The sequence below is a fragment of the Lactuca sativa genome, chromosome 5 (genome assembly GCF_002870075.4).
Source record: "Lactuca sativa cultivar Salinas chromosome 5, Lsat_Salinas_v11, whole genome shotgun sequence".
NCBI lineage: Eukaryota > Viridiplantae > Streptophyta > Magnoliopsida > Asterales > Asteraceae > Lactuca > Lactuca sativa.
Genome location: NC_056627.2, coordinates 258,264,791 through 258,277,143, shown reverse-complemented (window position 1 = coordinate 258,277,143; position 12,353 = coordinate 258,264,791). Strand labels below are relative to the sequence as shown.

The following is a 12,353-nucleotide window of genomic DNA, read 5'->3' as shown; positions in this document are numbered from 1 at the left end:
AGTCCTTGAACCAATATAGATCTTTGCAAACATGACTTGTTGCTCCCGAATCAACCCACCATGCAACATTATCATCCTGCACATAAAATGCTTCAGAAATCATAGAAATATAATTCTGAATATAGTTAAAATTCTGCATGAAAACAGAATTCTGACCTTGTTGCTTTTCTGGATCCTTGGATCCACTTGGTCCTGCACCATCCTTGTTCACTTTACGCAAACGACAATCTTTCTTGAAGTGACCCGTTTGTTACAATTCAAACACACCACTTTAGCCTTCTTGTTGGAAGACTTGTCATCCTTTCCTTTAAACTTCCTTTTTCCATTAGACTTCTTTTGATTCTTTGATCCTTCTCCATCCACCATGTTAACAGAAGAGGAACGAACTTGGTTCTTGACTTTGGGATTGTTATCAAGTTCTTGAGTCCTTAAGGACTCTTCTATCCGTAAATGGCTTCCAAGTTGAGTCAAATTCAATTCCTCTTTGTTATGTTTTAGATTGTGTTTAAAATCCTTCCAGGAAGGGGGCAGTTTGTCAATGATTATAGGCACCACAATGGCTTCATCCATTTTCAGATTGTGTTGAGCAAACTGTCCCAGGATCCTTAACATTTCATGGTATTGTTCCATAACAGGCCTGGAGTCAATCATCTTGTAACCCATAAAGTTACTGATATGAAACTTCTTGCTAGAAGCATCTTCAACCATATACTTGGATTCAAGAGAATCCCATAGTTCTTTTGCAAATTCGAAATTTTGATAGATATCAAAAAGAGAGTCAGACATACCATTGAGAATATGACCACGACATATGTAATCATCATTTTCCCACTTTAATCTTCTTCTTATTGCCTCCAAAGGTTCATCTTCAACAGATTCTGGTAAGACCGGCATGGGTGTACTCAGAACATACACCACTTTCAGAGTGGTAAGGAGAAACTTCATCTTCTTCTGCCATCTACGAAAATCTTGCCCTTCAAACTTGTTCAGTTTTTCAAACTTACTAGTCATTTCCTTCACAGAATCACCACTTGTCATGATCACATAAATACTTTAATCTTTGTTAGAATTGGGGTATAGTAAGGCTTGGGATTCTGAGAGTTGTGTAAAACACTTTCAGATTAATGCATTTGGGTGGTACTCCCAATATTCTTTAATCGGATAAGACTCAGAGAGACAAGAATTTAGAATGTTTTGATGATAATTTCGTATGTACCAGAAAATGAGACCAAAACCGAATTTATGATATTTGTCTGAAAACTGTCATATGACAGTTTCAAACTGTCATAAACTGTAAAAACTGACATAAAACGGAAGTTTGGATAAGGGTCAAACAATGGTCAATTCTCTGAAAATACGATTTTCTAATGCATTTTTTTATATAGCAACATACCCTATATAAAAAATTTACGCGCTGACCTGGCAGCTCTACCCCAGCCAGGGCTGCCGCCCCTTGGACCCCGCTCCCAGGGGCGCTGCCCCCGGACCCCCATTCGTTTAGGGGCTTCGCCCCTAAATGACAGTGTACTTTGAAAACTTGATCAAACTTAAACAAGTGTGTACTCCAAACCTTCCTTACTCGTTTAATATTTATCAAGATCACCTTTGGTCAACAAAGTAATCCCATTACACTTAAATAATGTCACACCCCCGAACCAGGCGGCGGAAATGTTCGGGAGCTGTCGTGACTCAATTGAATACCATAACATTGAATATATATGAAACGTAACAACATTCGTCACCATGCATTAATATAGTACAACCAATAAAGTTTACATGAAGTACATTGTTTAAACATTACATTCCCAAAAATATATTGTTCGATTCGTTAATAAGTAAACTGCAAGCCATCACTGAGTATGTTTTCCTTTGATTCACTGGTTCCCTGAGAATACACGTATTTTGAAAAACGTCAACATGCGAAATGTTGGTGAGTTCATAAGCGGTATTTGAAAAACAATGTTTTGTATCGTTTTGAAAACCACCAGAAAATCTGATATTTTCTGAACGAAAAGCTTTTGAAAACGTTTGTGAAGATCCATAGTTATGCTTGTTTGTTTCTATACTTGTAAAAATTGTTCATTAAACTTGTATACATTTCGAATCCGTATGTATTGAAAAACCCTAGGAAAACCCGATGTTTTCCTAATTCTTTGAATTCCATGAAGTTAAAATGAAACCATTGCAACGCGTGAAGTTATCAATTCCAGGCGACGCCGGATTATTTTTGAGCATGATTAATTGCTATAAACACGCGTTACACAAACGACCAGTTTATAACTATACTAACGATCCCGTAGGCGTCGTCCGTACTAATCACGTTATCCAACCGCCCTGTCTTCCCCACATCCGAAGAGAAAGAGGACACGAAGACCCCGATGACTCCATTAACCGGTTGGGGATAAAAAAAAGGTACGAGGGGTCCCTGACCCGCCTCGCATGAAATACCGACTTTACTAGCAATACCAAAGGACCCTTGGGGACTGATAGTATACAAGCCATTGAAAGTCCTTTTACGCTGTGTTAGATCGTGTAAGACCCAACACCTCGTAAGATAGAAGTCTTCGGGCCTTAAGATCAGGTCATTGGGCTAGCTAGGCCCAACAAACAAGATTTTACACTTTTGGGACCCAAAGATAGTGCGTAGACGTCTGTGCACTCTCACGTGTATATTGAATTACCAAATGTTTTCGTGTATGAATCGAGTTATCGTCGTGTTAGTAGTTTCGGGTTTTTATTGGTTCGAGACCGAACCAATTCGTTTAACAACGACTTTTGGTATTGTTGTGTATTGTATTTCGTCGATAGTCGCGGTGCCATTATTTGATCAAATTGCGTGTATTGAATTAGCCTTGAAAGTTTTCTGTTTTCAGCCCCTCATTGTTTGTAAAATTTACTTTTTCAACCCTTTAATTAAATAACTTTCCGGTTTGGTCCTTAAATCATTTTTCTTGACATTTTAACACCAAAAATTATTGAAATTAATATTTTTCAGCATATTTTTCATTGAAAACAGTTTAAGTCCCTGAAAATGCAGTTTTCTCGGTGATAACCCCTCTTTTTCGCATTTTTGACAATTTTGGCCCAAATTGTAAAATTTTTGCAACTTTGGTCCTTTTTAAATTAAAAAAAAAGCATTTTAAACCTTTGAAAAGTACTTAGAACACTAGTAGTCCACTGCTTTACAGAAAAATACAGTTTTGGCCATCCAAATCAGAAAATTTCGCATAATGGGCCTTATTGGGCCGAAAATGTCATTTTTAGCCCATTAAGCTTGAAATTTGTTTTTTTAGTCCTCCGACAAGTATATTTTCAGAAAATACATTATGGAAACTGTTTTGACTCATCTCCCCCATCAGATTTCGAAATCTTTCAATTTGGGCCCTTTAACTTTATATTTTTAGCATTTTATGTCCAAAAATTGAGTTTTTAGCCCAAAGAAAATGTTACTAAGCCATTTAGCTATTTTTCTTGGAACACTTTGTATGTAGAAATATACTTGATGCTAGTATCATTTAACATGAAGTATATCTCGGTTTTTAGGGGTTTTATGGCTAGATCCAACATTATAACACACAAAAACACACATATAAGCATAGAAATCATACAAGGCATACAAAACACATATAGATCTACACTTTCACTTGTATTCCCCCCCCCCCCCCCCCCACAAAACTCATAAAAACAGAAAATAGGGGGTATGAAGCTCACCTTTGGATGTTGACTCGGTTTTTGAAGAAAAGATGGAAGAAAGCTTGGTGATTTTTTTTTGACCCTAGCACCCCTTGATGAAGATTTCGAGCTTATGGAGTTCTAGATAATGATTTTGGTGATGGATTCTCCTTGTGAAGCTTCTTGATGCACAAAATTTTTGAAGGAGGAGGGAAGATTGTTCTTCAAGACTTAGAGAGTTTGGAATAGATTTTTGTGATGTGTGTGTGGGTGTGTTTCGGCCGAGAGTAAGGGAGGGAAAAAGGAGAAGTGATTTTTGAAGTGATATGTTCCTAGAAGTATGAGATGTGCATGGAAACATGTTGGGTATAAATGAGGTGGCAAGCAATTAGTCAACTCTTCACCATTTCCTCTTGGACTTGGGCCTTGGGCCGAGAACCTTGAAGGAAAAAGGAGAAATTTGGGCTTTTTGCCCCTAAGCCCAATATTAGAGTTTGTTTGGGTGTTCCTTGGCCTTATAAAACAAAATAGTGATTTTTATGCTTTATTAAGCTAGATTAGGTTAAATCATGGATCAAAGCTTGTAATTTATTTCATTCTAGGCCCAATATGGCCCAAAATGTTGAAATAAATTAATGTGGGTCCAATTAGAGCCCATTTAAGGGTTCCAAGCCCATGATAGTCAAATTGGGAGCTTATTGTCCATTTGGGTCCATTAAGGAAGTCCTAGTCCAAAAATGGACCTAAACAAGAACTTCTAGGGTTTCCAATTGTTTGATGACTGTTTGTAGTGCTTGTATGATGCATTGGATTTAAGTTTTTGATGTCATAATAGTAGGTATCACACATGCTCTTAAGTTTTTGATTCACATTAACTTGAGTGTATAGATTACATGACACAAAATTTCCAGTTGTGACAAATAATATTGATGACAACAAATCACCAACACCACCCATGCTCCATCGATTGAGAATCGTTAACATTAGTCCTCTTTTGTACCACCTCGATCTATCGACAATATCTTTCTTCGACTCCACCCACTACCATCATATTCTAGCCATCGAATCAGAAGATTATATGATTACAACGTTTGACTTTGAACTTTTTTTTTTTTTTTTTTTTTTCCGTTTTTGGATATTGAGTTTCCGGTGATTGTATGTGGTTGCACCTGCTTTGCTTGCTGATATCGACCCTCGAATTCCCATCATCGGTGCTTACAAATGATCGATTTGTGGTTCTATTCAAAGAATTTCTCATTACCTGGAAGTCTATTTCGTTTTGCATGCCACGTGTTTGATGAAATGTCCGATTCAATCCATATTGTAAAATGAAGTTTCTTTTAAAGAGCTGTCGTCTTACAATTGATATAGTTGTGTCTAATTCAGTCCAGGTTTATAGTTTACACTCAAAAAGGTCTTTAAGTTCTGTGGTGAGCTATACAACCATCCATACGTCAACTTAGGTTCATAGGTTCACATGTTCAATTTTAGTTTCTCAGATTCACAGTTTGACGGGTTTTAATTCTATATAATCTGACTTATCAATTTTTTGATGTCATGTTTGAAGAAGTTGTTTTCGTTTCTCATATTAATGTTTCCAGTTTAGGCTCCAAGTTGTTAGCTTTCTTTGATATAGTTTCTTCTGAATCACAGTTGTCAACTTCCACTACTAGCACCACCTGTCTCGGAACTACTATCTACACCTTCAAAACTCCGTTGATTATGGAACAAAGGAAGTTGTTACTGTAATTTACATCTCCTTACAGAAGCTCGTGAGTATGTATATTATTGGGTCTAAGATTTAGGAAAAATATTTGGATGTTTATTATGTTTTCATGTTTATTTTGCAGGAAAATCAGGAAAAACAACTTTCTGAGCGAACTGAAGTGTCACGATAACATAAAGGTAGCATTGGATGCTAAACTTTAAGCCTGCTCAAGCTAAAGAAATGGTCCCTTTAACAAAAATACATAAATTACGTAAACAACGGCTACTTAATGTCTCTTTATATTTGTTATACTTTATTTGAGTTAACTACAAACTATCTATTTTATTAACATGGATTCTTTGAATATAAAGGGATTAAAGTACATTATTACTTATTTATACGTTTTTATTAGTAAATGTTTTTAAAGAGGCAAAGTTTTAATTTGATGCATTCCTAATATGGGAAACACATTACAACTTTTCTTAAACTAAAAAAGAAACATATTATATGCCAAAATTTATTGCATAACGTCCTGCCTTTATCTATTAAAACACATTGCCTAACATATGAATATTTTTATGAAAAAATAATATGCACATCAATTGCAGTCTCAACTTACCAGAACCAATGTTAGAAACTTAATTTTTAAAATTTAGGTTTCAGGTTGGTACATGTAAGTCAAAGGCCGGGTATATGTCATTCCAGGTGTGGGTTGACATAGTTACTTTAACGGGGATCATTTATGTAACTACATTTAATAGATATCATTCATTTTCTGTATGTGCTGATGTTCATAGTTAAGTAGTTCATGTTTTCTCAAAATTTTAAGGATGTAGTTTAGGAAGTCAACAAATAAAGAGAATTTTATTACTGCAGGGATATTAGGGGCATTTTTTTTGTTACTTTATAATGACATATAGTATAAGAGGGTTTAGTTTATGTACAAAACAAACAAAAAACGAATACTCTTAGACAACAAAATTAAATTGATTAAAATATTTATTCACTTTACCGTTTTTTCTTTATTACTTTCCCCTATTTCTATGTAAACTTGAGTTTCTTAAATTCTGGTGTGCTTTCTAATCGCATATAAAAGTAAAGTAATAGTGTTGGTTTGTGACTTACAAGTAACAGTATTCAAATTGATGTAGCAATTAACCTTGGTAAGCGCATCATGTGTCAACTCATATTTTACTAATGTCATATATGCATGTATCTTCCTGCTGTAACTATTGTGCTGATACCATCTATTTTGTAGGTAATAGCGGTGGTCCAACTTTTAATGATCAGGGAGAATACATATCAAGTAACTAACTAACATTGTGATCTTTATTTTGGTTGTTTCAACCAACAGATTCTGGAAAAAAATACAACATATTAATGCTTTTGAAGTTATCCCAAATGGAAGTACAAATTGATCAATGGAAGATCCAGGAGGCGTATAATTTTAGTTATGATTTTTTGGTATTAGTTCATCATTATCAAAATGTTTTTTTTGTATATGAGCTAAATATGGATCGGACTTCCTCCCTACAAATGTTTTTGGTTTTAAGTTTGATCGCTTTATGTCATGTTCTTTGATTATGTTCCATATTTTTTAATACTTTCGATTAAGTTGATCGATTTTTACAATGTTCTTAAAAGTCGTTAATTTAGTTCAGATTTTTTTTTCTTTAGGGTAATAGGTAATCCCATGGGTTTTTAAAGGACTTTGGGGCTTGGCATCAATGATTTTGACCAAGAAATAGTTAACTTTGACAACTAAAAAATCCCATTAAGTTTTGATATTTACTGTTTTAATTTTGATTTTTGGTTGTAGGTCTTCTCTCAAATGTTTAATCCAGACGACAGTTAAGGATCTCTGCACTCTCTTCCAGTCTGTATACCCAGAGGCAAGTTTTTTTTTTTTTTTTGGTTAAATAGCAATTTGGTTTCATCAAAGTTTTGTGTTACAAAGTATTCATCTACAACCCTTGATGAGAGCCCAAAATTTCTGGTTATTAACTCAAGTGACATTGGCCCAAGAGATGCATCTCTAGTTTGTAGAAAATTTGTGAGAGCAAATAGAAGAATCTTTCGTAAAAAAAATTAAAATACTTTATAGAAAGTGTTGGAATTGCAATTAGTAACAAATAGCTTTGAATGATATAATTTTCTAGGAAAAGACTCTCTCGGATACATCTACAAAGTATTTGTGATGGACTCTTAGGCGTTTCCAACCTTGCAAAGCGGGGATTGTTCCCTAGTTATTAATTAATTTAAAACTATTTATTTCAATATTTTTAATTGCTTAAAAAATAGTTTTTTAGACATACTTTAGTTTACTTAATATTTCGATGATATCAACCTCGAGTATGAATATATGGAAAAATACCATAAAAGTCCCATAATTGAAAAAACCTTTTATTTATTTTTTGTAACAATAATCATTTTTTCAAAAAACTTCCAAATTTTGGTCATTACCCTATAGGCTATAGCCATCCGGTTGTCTTAAGGTCCCAGTTATCCTCTGATCCTCATGTTCTTCCTCACCAATTCCTTGCTTCTCCTCTCCTCGACACAACTAACGAATTTTCCCTCTTTGATCCAATCTCACCCTTCTTCATGCCTCTTGAACTCTCCCCGTTTTTTCACAACCCTATTTCTCCTTTTGTGTACCAGTGAGGTGAATGGTTCTCCATTGTCCAATCAAATTAAACGAAGTTTAGTTTTCTTTATCTTCGGTTCTTATTTGAAAATATAGAGGGAAAGTAATAGCCTGGTGAATTGATCTATAGTCAAACTCCATGAATCTCCACATATTTTTTTAATCGAAGATTTCCTAACAAATCGATCTATTTTTTTGGTAGAACAAAGGATTAGGGTTACTTGTGATAGAAGATTACCATAATCCAACAACTGGCTAAATGAGTGACTATTATAAAGGGGACTCTTGATCAACACTAGGAGTTGGTGGATAAATTCTATGTGTTGTGAGTAGAAGAGAAAAGTTAGATGAACTGAATAAAGTTGCTAATCAGAGGAGGTTTGATAAGATGGACTAGAAAGAGCATCATAGTAAGATACACCAAAATAGTTGGTAATAAAATGCTTAATGTGATATTACCCGCAAGATGGAAGTTCTAAGAAAGGATTCAATTCAAGTTTATAAGCTGGTCTCCTATGGCTACTTAGAGTGGATTGAGAGGTAGGAACGAAAGCATGCTAATGAGCTAAAAGTCCTAAATAATCTCAAATGCCAGGTGACCTAATCTCACTCTCGAGACATCATGTGATAGCTCTTGATATGACATTATTTAACTATATACTTTATGCTATTTTCTTAATTAATTGATTTAAAAATGTTATATTTTAAGGTTTTTATCTTAATATGCTTTGAAATGTTCATTTATAGTTAAAATGGGAGCTGGGATGCAAAATGAGGAGAATGGGGATGAAAAAGACGCAAACATGATGTTGCTGGACAGATTAAACTCTCTTAAATATTTGGCTATATCTAATGACTCGTAACTTTGATTAAGGAGAATCAAGATGTTTCAGAAACTAGACAAAATTTCGGACGACTTCCGTGTTCCGGTCAAATTTAGATTCTAGTTCCCACGCCATGGAAAAAGCCATTCCATGCCGTGGAGGCTCAAAAAAATCCCGAAAACTCCCCGTGCTGGTCTACGAGTTCGCGTGCAAAAAGGAAACCCATTTCCATGCCGTGGATGTCTATTTCTCAAGCCATGGAGACGTAAAATTTATAAATTATAGGTTTTACAACCCTAAGTCGGATGCTAACTTCCACAAACTTGGGGAGCAAGTTATTAGTCAATTTCAAATGTATTTCAGAGCCTAAGAACACCATTGAAGAGTGGATTTGAAGATCACGAATGGAATTACTTGATTTATTCATTTCGGTTTGTTTTATATCATGTATTTCAATATCGAAAACATTAGATTATGTTTTCTAGTTTTGATTCAAGACTAAAAACGTTATTACTTTCACTAGATGTAGATGAACCCTAGTTAATATGTTTTTGACTTTGTTAGTAGGATTTTGTGAGTTGGATTTTTGCTTGTGATCGATTGATTGTTTATCTTACATGTTAAAGTTATGATTTTTATTACATGCTTGTGAGTTATGTGTGATTTAGAGGATCGATCTAGTTACATTAGCTTGATTCTTAACTTTTTATGATCATTAAATCGTTAGGACCAGAGATTTATCCAATCATAAGGTTAGGTAATATTAATCAGTAATTTTAGGTGTTAGAGTATAATAGTTATCCATGCTATGTTTGATTTATTGTCATGACCATTAATAAGAATCGTTAGATCATGTCATTCATACTTGAATTTAATTATATGGTTTTTATTCACTAATTAAATGATCATTAGAATTAGATGTTCATTAATCATTAGAACTAGAAAATCCGACCAAGATAATTAATCATAAAATCCAGTAACCAACTCATTAATCTATTGCATGCTAACGAATCAAACATAGAAAACTAGGGGATTCAAAGTCTAGCGGAAGCACATCAATGTTCTTTGTTTTTTGTTTGTTTAGCTTTTTGAATTTGCAAAATCAAATTACCCCCTCCCCCCCCCCCCCCATTAAAGTTATTTCTTTTAGCTTAATTTTTAGCAATTAATTTTAGTTTAAAATTTTGTTCCATGTATTTGACCCCTTACTCTACTATAGTAATACGCGACTATGTACACTATCTATTGTATTTTAGCTTGTAAAATTGGTTAGGGTTATAAATTTAAAGCTTACTGAGCTTAAAGCACATCAAGTTTTTGACGTTGTTGCCGGGGAACAACTTATTAAAAAGAAATTAGTTGCTTTTAGTTAATCGATCCTTTTTGTGAGGTAAAATTCGCAAAAAGTTATTTTTCTGTTTTGCTTAGTTTTTCTGTGTTTATAGGATCCACGACGTGGTAATCTCCTTGCCACGACATGGGAACTAATGTTTTAGTGTTTATTTTTATTTTTATTTCATTTTTGGTTTATTATGAATTTTCCAAATCTCTATTGTTTTGATGCTTTTTTTGAGGAAGTGGTCCAGGAACTAGGAACTAGAGCGAGAAGATGAGGGATATAATATAGAAGACGATTTAGAGGAGCTAGAAGGATGGCTAGCATAAAACTTGTATGAAGAATGAGAACAAGTTGAATTGTAGGAACCATGCCATGATTTGATCATTACCACAACACGGTCTTCTAATTTTTCAGAATATGTTTTGAAGCATGGGGTTACAAGTCCATCTTTGAAGAGGGTTCTGATGTGCAATCCATTTTTGTTGAGTGTCCAACCGGTTTTCACCCTTGTCATTTTTCTAGGATTTGATAGATGCTCGCTCGATTGGCCTATTTTCAAAATGAAAAGTCAAATTTTACGAATTGGTCTAAAAAGAGTATTAAAAGAAATGAATGTATTGACAATAAGTAGATTAACAATTTATTAAGTTGGGAGTCCAACTCAAGACTCGCACAAAAAGAAGCATGTATGGGGAGACAACTCGACATTTGGGTTGCGTTTTATTTTTAGTTTTTAGTTTTTATTTTTAGTGAGTTTTCTGTCTCATCAGATGCTACTTTAATGTGATTTTCTAGTTTTGATATTTTTCAGGAAAAAAGAAAAACAAAAGGCGAGAGGCGTGATACAAAAATAAGTGTGGGGTACACATTTTATATGGAGCAAAACCGAGGAGTCTACTGAGTTATCAATGCTACATATGGTAGAAAATTGATATAGAGGACTAGTCAAGAGCTTGATCACCTTTCGATTGGTCGATTCATTCAAAAGTGTTGGATTTAAAAATTTTCAACCATACGACGCGAGCCTAGCTAGCCTGCGATGTGGTCAACGATTGTATCACAACTTATTTTCCTGATATTTGAAGACCAGAACACGTCAATCCTATATGCGTGTTTCGACGATATTTTACATCATGAGATTATTATCTGAAAACCGCTTTGCGTCAATTCTCACTGTGTGTTGCGAAGAAGCTTTTGACATGATTACTCTCCAGTTTATTCTAGAGACCACTTTGTGGTCCACTACTTGCCACGACATGACAATGCCCCATACAAAGTAATATTTTCAAGCTATAAAGTTTAGCTGTTCGCCTATCTCTATGCCACGAGTCTACTAGTTTTACCAACGATGTTCAGATTTCCAGAAGTTTTCCAACAGAAAAATTCAAGCATAGTATCAAAAAGCAACCCACGACTGTAAATCAAATCTCACGACTACTTACCCAAGGCGAGTTCGTTCCTTTTCTCTTTCTCTTTTAGTTTATGTGCTTTAATTGTTATTATATACTATGAGGGCATTTTATAATTTAAGTGTGACGTATGGAATTGAAAAAGGAAAATACCATGCTAGATTGAAATAAAATAAAAATGGTAGATTTAAAAAAATGGAAATATATTGACTTGAAAAAAATGGCCTAAATTAAAAAAATATAGAAATTCAAAAACTTTGTTGTGTTAGAACTAAATTTGCCATGGGATAATTTGATGCAAATTTAAAGGTTTTGTTTAGCTAATATGTTATAATATATCTGTGACTTCTTAATTCTAGTGAAATCATGAGACAAAAACATGAACTTTTGTAGTTTGAGAGACATAAAAAGTTTTGCATCATGTACTGAAATATATCCAGAAAAATATATGTAGTCATTACACTCTAAAGTAATGTCTTTAACCAAAAAGGGTTGATGTTAAGTTCCATTGCTTAAGCATATGTTTTTTCTTTTAGGTGTTTAGTTTGAGAGAAAAAAAGTGAGTCATGAAAAAAATAAAAAAAAAGTGAAAAAGTTGTGAAAATAAAAAAAAAATAGAAAAAATAGAAAAAGAAAAAAAAGTTGTCAATGCTGTTGAGAGAATAAGAGTTTACAATGTATGAAGATCATGAAGAAGTGAAGAAATAAGGCAAATTGCCAAAAGCCAAGGACTTAGTAGCCAAAGTTGTAATAT

At 34.1% G+C, this 12,353-nt stretch overlaps 2 long non-coding RNA genes across 5 annotated transcripts; both read left to right on the top strand.

The window, feature by feature from the left end:
* Positions 1–4,450: 4,450 nt before the first annotated feature.
* Positions 4,451–7,276, top strand: LOC111886994 (uncharacterized). Of its 4 annotated transcripts, XR_006192801.2 has the most exons (4): positions 4,451–5,448; positions 5,523–5,577; positions 6,639–6,686; positions 7,200–7,273. It is a non-coding gene; the product is annotated as an uncharacterized LOC111886994 (long non-coding RNA). The 4 variants fall into 4 exon arrangements; XR_006192800.2 differs by having other exon boundaries at positions 5,523–6,844; positions 7,200–7,276; XR_008232486.1 differs by having other exon boundaries at positions 4,451–5,444; positions 6,639–7,266.
* Positions 7,277–7,292: 16 nt separating this feature from the next.
* Positions 7,293–9,462, top strand: LOC122198308 (uncharacterized). Its single transcript, XR_006192805.2, has 2 exons — positions 7,293–8,622; positions 8,775–9,462. It is a non-coding gene; the product is annotated as an uncharacterized LOC122198308 (long non-coding RNA).
* The last annotated feature ends 2,891 nt before the right edge of the window (positions 9,463–12,353 follow it).